This window comes from Chrysochloris asiatica, unplaced genomic scaffold (assembly GCF_000296735.1).
Source record: "Chrysochloris asiatica unplaced genomic scaffold, ChrAsi1.0 scaffold00038, whole genome shotgun sequence".
NCBI classification, from domain to species: Eukaryota; Metazoa; Chordata; class Mammalia; order Afrosoricida; family Chrysochloridae; genus Chrysochloris; species Chrysochloris asiatica.
Genome location: NW_006408556.1, coordinates 491,913 through 498,649, shown reverse-complemented (window position 1 = coordinate 498,649; position 6,737 = coordinate 491,913). Strand labels below are relative to the sequence as shown.

At 39.0% G+C, this 6,737-nt stretch overlaps 1 pseudogene; it reads left to right on the top strand.

The window, feature by feature from the left end:
• The first annotated feature begins 5,026 nt into the window (after positions 1-5,026).
• LOC102818357 overlaps positions 5,027-6,737 on the top strand; it is a 5,116-nt pseudogene continuing 3,405 nt past the window's right edge.

Below are 6,737 nucleotides of genomic sequence, written 5' to 3'. Positions count from 1 at the left end.
CTGTGCTCTTTGATCTTCATCAGTAAATGTTTTAAGTCTTCTTCACTTTCAGCAAGCAAGGTTGTATCATCTGCATATCGCAGGTTGTTAATGAGTCTTCCTCCAATCCCAATGCTACACTTTTCTTCATATATGCCAGCTTCTTGGATGATTTGCTCAGGATACAGGTTGATTAAGTAAGGTGAAAAGAACACAATCTTGTCGCACACCTTTCTTAATTTTAAACCATTCAGAATTCCCATGTTCTATTTGAACAACTGCTTCTTGATCCATGTACAGATTCCTCATGAGCACAATTAAGTGTTCCGGAATACTCATACTTCACAATGCTGTCCATAGCTTGTCATGATCTACACAATCGAAAGCCTTTGTAGTAGGAACCAAATTAATTATTTATCATATAGATAACCAGTTGTTCTAGTACCATTTGTTGAAAAGATTGTGATTTCCCATTGGATGATCTTAGTATTTTTTAAATATCTGTTAACTATAAATTTGTAGTTTTATTTTTGAACTATCAATTGTGGTTTTTTTCCCAATGTTTTATTGTGAATTATGTGATAGTTTACATGGTAGAACATTAGCTTTACATTCATCCCATTGTATATTGCTTCATTGCCATGGTTACAATCCCCTCCATGCATCATCAACCAACCACAGGGTATATATACCCTGCAAGCCTACTCCCTGGTCATCAACACACAGCTCCTCTCCCTCTCTGGGTCTAAAGTCTCAAGCTACTCCATCTCTCCACATCATCATCTCTGCCTCCATCTCTGGCGTCACTGCTTCTCTGGGTAGGGCCCCGCTCTCCAGTCTTCTCCTTTGATGGTCCCAGGGACCTCCGCTCTTAGACTGCAAAGTTAATCACTCCCCTACTTGCTACAAAACATCTACTTTTATATTTCCAACCCTCACAAGCAGTCCTGATAACAATTATTCACTATTGTAGCACAAGAGACCTATCCACATTTCCTTTCATCAGCCCCGCTTAGAAGGATTGGATACTACTCAGTAGAGATTCTACCTTCCTCCATGTTCTCTGGATCTAGGTTCCCTCTTGAAAGCTTGTAAGCCAGTCACTTCTTGCCTTTGTAGCCCCAGCCCCCCATTTTGGGTAGCCAATGTCCAGGTTGCCCATCCCTGTCTACTATGTGTATGGAGGAGGTGGGAATGATCCTTGCTCCAAATATTTGTTCCTTCTTTTGAGCTACTGCATCCATAGGTGTAGGTCAAGTTCATCAAATTGTATCAGATTACTCTTTTTTCCCCCTCTTCTTTCTTCTTCTGGTTGAGCTCTGATCATCCAGTCATTGAAGTCAGGTCAAGTGGGTATTCTTGTGCATATGCCCGTTCTTCTTATCTTCCGGACGCTTCACTCTCCACTCTAGTCCTCTGTGGCTATGTCACTGACTCTGGGCCCAAGAGTCCCCAGGTTTTGCCACATTGCTGGCCAACCATGTCTCCACCCAGATTATCAGGAGTCTAATGAATGTTGTAGGGCTTAGCTCACAGCTTCATTGCTGTTTTTCCCTCACTTCCCCTTTACAGTGATGAACATGGCCATCAATCAGAGCATGTATTCCCACTGAGTCTTAGTCTTGGAAGGGGGTTTGCTCTGAGGGAACCCAACCCCTTGTCTTGATGTCTCCTGGGTGAGCAACTTGCTTGTTCTTGTAGTATCAATTATCTTCTTTGGCTCTATATGATATACCATACTGTTAGATTACTGTAGTTTTGCCATATACACTATCTTTTTTAATTACAGGTTTGTAAGTATGTTTTGAAATTGGGAAATGGGAATCCTCCGATTTTACTCTTCTACATTAAGATTGTTTTGACTATTCTGAGTCACTTGAAATTCCGTCAGAATGTTAGGATTAGCTTTTAATTTTTTGTAAATATAGCAGCTGAGACTTTGATAAAGTTTTCACTAATCCACAGATCAATTAGGGGGGAATTTTCATCTTAATAATAATGTCTTATTATTTATGAAAATAGAATGATTTTCATTTAGTTAGGTCTTTAAATTTTCTAAAATATGACTTCTTTTTTTCAGCATATGTCTTACTATAAGTATTCCTATTCTATTCTTCTTATGAAATCTTATACACAGATGATTTGTTAACATTATTTTTAGATTTATTATTGTTGCTGTTAGTTGCTCCTGAGTCAATTTTGAGTCAAATACGTGTACAAGAGAACAAAATGTTGCCAGTACTGTTGCATATTATCATCTGCATGCTCTATTCCATTGTTGAGGCTATTGTGTATTTTGAATGCCTTTCAACCAGAAGGTTCATCTTCCAGCACTGTATCAGACAGTAGTATCTTGTGAGCCATAGGGTTTTAATGAGCTAATATTTAGAAGTAATATTTAATTAGCTAATATTTGCCAATTAGGAAGAATCCTAATTTATTTTACTCTGGAAACTCTGCTGAAACTTATCTACCATGGGTGACTCTACTAGTATTTGGAATACTGTTCACATAGCTAGCAGCATAGCAACACATAAGCTATCATGATAAACAACTGACATATGTGTTCATTGCTAATTATAAAAACACATGGGAGTTCTGGTGTGATGCTTTGGGATAATGCACTGGACCACAAGGTCGGTTTGAACAACAAGGACTGTGGTTCAAATTTACCAGCTGCTCCTAGGAAACTCTATATAGGGTCACTATAAGTTGGAACTCACTCAACAGCACTTAACAACAAATACATTTATTAGTATATATCAACCTTGTATCCTGTAACATTGTTGAGCTTGTTTATTAGCTCAAAAATATTTTCTTGTTTTTTATTTTTGTAATTCCTTAGGATTGTCTGTTTAATATTATGTCATCTATGAATTGAGATTTCCAAATCAGTTCCTTTCTATGTTTGTCTTGTCTGATTGTTTCCTAGTAAAATGTTAAATGGAAGTGGTACGAATGGCCACTGCGCTTTTGATCTTAAGGAAAAATGTTCAATCTTTAGCAATTAAGTATGATATTAACTCTGGGACTTTCCTAGATGCCCTTTATCAGGTTAAGGACTTTTCCTTCTATTTCTAATTTGTTGATTTTATCATAAAGCTTTTAGATTTTGTCATGTGCTTTTGTTTATTGAAATGATCAACTACTTGGTCCTTTATGCTATTGATATGGTAATATTTTTGTTTCCTAGGACTGTCATTTTATCCTCAGTTCCCCCAGCTTGAGAAATGCTGAGCATGTTTTTCCTTTTTGGTTTTCGGATTCCAGATCTTTGCACATTTTTTTGTAATATTTGGCTTTATCTTCACGAGCTGATCTTCAAAATTTTCTGTTTAGCTCTTGGGCCTCCTCACTTCTTCCATTTGTTTTAGCATCTCTATGCTGGAGAGAAAGTTTCAGTGTTTCTTCTGATATCCATTTTGACCTTTTCTTTCTTTCTTGTCTTCTTAATGACTTTTTGCTTTCTTCTTGCATGATGTTCTTGATGTCATCCCTCAACTCTTCTTGTCTTTGGTCTTTAGTGTTTAATGTATCAAATCTGTTCTTCAGATGATCTCTAAATTAGGTGGAATATATGCAAGGTCATACTTTGGCTCTCATGGACTTGTTTTTGTTTTCTTCAAGTTCGTTTTGAATTTGCAGATGAGTAATTGATGGCCTGTTCCACAGTCTGCCCTGGCCTTGTTTTGATTAAGGATATGGAACTTTTCCATCGTCTCTTTCCACGATGTAATCAATTTGATTTCTATGTATTCCATTTGGTGAGGTCCATGTGTATAGTCATCTCTTATGCTGTCTAAAGATGGTATTTGAAATGAACAAACTACTGATTTTGTAGAATTCTATCATGCGATCTCCAGCATCATTTCTATCAGTAGGGCCATATTTTCCAACTACTGATCTTTCCTCTTTGCTTCCAAACTTTGCATTCCAATCACTATTAATGAGCAATGCATCTTGATTGCATGTCTGATTGATTTCAGATTTAAGAAGTTGGTAGAATTCTTCTATTTTATCCTCATTGGCTTTAGTGGTTGGTGCATAAATTTGAATAACAGTGGAATTAACTGGGCTTCCCTGTAGGCACATGGATATTATCCTATCACAGACAGTGTTGTATCTCATGACTGGTCTGGATATGTTCCTTTTGTCAACGAATGCAACACCATTCCTCTTCAATTTGTCATTTCTGGCACTATTGGACCAATAAACAACATTCTTATCAGTGGAGAAAAGATTGAAGTTGTCAAGGACTTCATTCTTCTTGGATCAACAATCAACAATCACAGAAGCAGCAGTCAAGAAATCAAACAATGTATTGTGTTGCAGACCCTGCAGACCCGGTCAGGAGTTTGAGGCCCTGTGGGCCTGAGTGTTGCAGACCATACAGGCCACAGGCTCTGAGGAACAAACTCTAGCCACCTAGCAGACATAGCAAACTGATTTTCATATTAGTATTCAGTTATGTTTGTTATTAATTTCATAGATGAGCCCTTAATATCCACAGATAAATGTAAAAACCTCCTAAAGCCGAGACTGTAAAATTCCAAAGGCAAAGTTGTTTCCCCAAAGGATTCACTCAAGGTAAATGGGTAGCTTCCCGGTTCTTTGTTCTAAGGACAAAAGGACACCCTCCCTAAATCTCTCCCAGGTGCAGGCTATTCAGCCAAGTTCCTGAGGAACCTGGGCCAGGAAGCCAACACGGCGGGACTCATCCTAAGCCTTTTGACCTTCCTTCTCACCTTACCCCAATTGAGCTCAGGTGCTATAGATACGTTAATTGAGCCTGAGAAACCAAGTTGCGGGCCTGGGATTCGAACCTGCGAATTACGATGTAAAGGTGCCTGAATGTCTGGAATATTACAAATGTTCACTGTACCTTGTCTTAGCCCCTCACAGCTTGGTGTAAAGTACCTCCCCTAAATAAAACAGAGGCGCAGGCCAAACCAGGTGTGCATCACAGCTTAGAGGGCGTGCTATACGGCTGACTAGGCATGCGTTACTGACCAGCAAGTAAGGGGATCGTACTGCCCGCATAACTAAGATGTTTACTATGCAGGATCTTACCGCCCTCATAGCTCAGATGTTCACCACGCCGGATCTGCCGGACGCCAGTAATGCATCCACTCTGGTTTCGGGGTGTCTCTTTGTCTCTCTCTTTGTGTCTTTGTGTCTCCTCTTTTGCTATCCCTATCGCCGCCAGATATCCCTACCTCGTGAACCAAACATCCGTGTTGAGGCAGGTCCCCGACAGTATTGCATTAGGCAAATCTGCTGCACAAGATCTTTTTAAAGTGTTGAAGAGGAAAGATGTCAGCTTGAAGACTAAGGTACACTTGACCCAAGCCATGGTATTTCCAATAACCTCATATGCATGTGAAAGCTGGACAGTGAATAAGGAAGACCATAGAAGAATCAATGCATTTGAGTTATGGTGTTGGAGGAGAATAATGAAAGTGCCATAGTCTGTCAAAAGAACCAATAGATCTGTGTGGAAGAAGTTCAGCCAGAGTGCTCCTCAGAGGCCAAGAAGGCCAAACTTCATCTCTCATACTTTGGACATATTGTCAGAAGGGACCAGTCACTGGAGAATGATATAATATTTGGTGAGGTGGATGGTCAGAGAAAAAGAAGAAGACCCCCCAATGAGATGGATTGGCCAAGTGGCAGCATCGATGACCTCAAGTGTGGCAACAGTAGTGAGGTTGGCCTAGGATCAAGCAGTGTTTTGTTCTGCTGTGCATAAGGTCACTATGAGTCAGTGATGACTCAATGATATGTAACAACAACAACAACAACAGGACTGTCATAATAAAATGTCTCAAAGTATGTGCCTTTAAAGAACAGAAATTTCTTTTTTTTCAGTTCTTGAGTCTAGAAGTTCATGGTGTCAGTAGGACTTTGCTGTCTCTCTCTATTGATTCTAGGGTACTATCTCTTTCACCATTTAGGAGCCCTGGATATGTTTCCTGGTGTTCTTTGGCTTTAGACAGGTCTTCACATACTGGTTTTCCATGTGTGTGAATTGTTTCCACATCTGTCCTCTTTAATAAGATACTGTTTAGACGGAATTAGTATCAGAGTTCATTGTACTCCAGTATGACCTCACTAAATGATAAGATATACAAAGAAACCCCAACTAAAATGTCCAAAAATATATTTTTGTACATTTTGAAATGATAATGAAGTTTTCAGTGTTGTAGGATGCAAAGTCAATATTGGAAAGTAAATTATATTCCTATAATTCAGTAATGAAAAATTAGAAACTAATATTTTAAAACATTGCCATTGCTGTTGTTAAGTGCCATCAAGTGGGTTTCAACTCATAGCCACCTTGTATAGGATTTTTGCAGATCAGCTCATGGATTTGAACCACTGATTTTGCATTTTGCAGTCCAGTACCTATCCTGCAGCACCACACCAAGGAGGCCACTTATCACATCTCCGTGACATGAAATATTTAAGTTCAAATCTTACACATTTTTTTGAAAATTCTTAAACTGTGGTGAAACATGTGAAAGAAGACCTAAGCAAATGGAGAAATATACTGTATTAATGAATTGAAATATATGGTATAGATTAAACACAGCTCCAATCAAATGACAACCGAATTATATGTGTGTGTGTGTGTGTGTGTGTGTGTGTGTGTTGCTGTTATGTGTCGTGGAGTCGGTTCCGACTCATAGTGACCCCATACAGGGTTTCCGAGGTTGTAAATATTTACGGGAGCAGAAAGCCTTATCTTTCTTCCACGG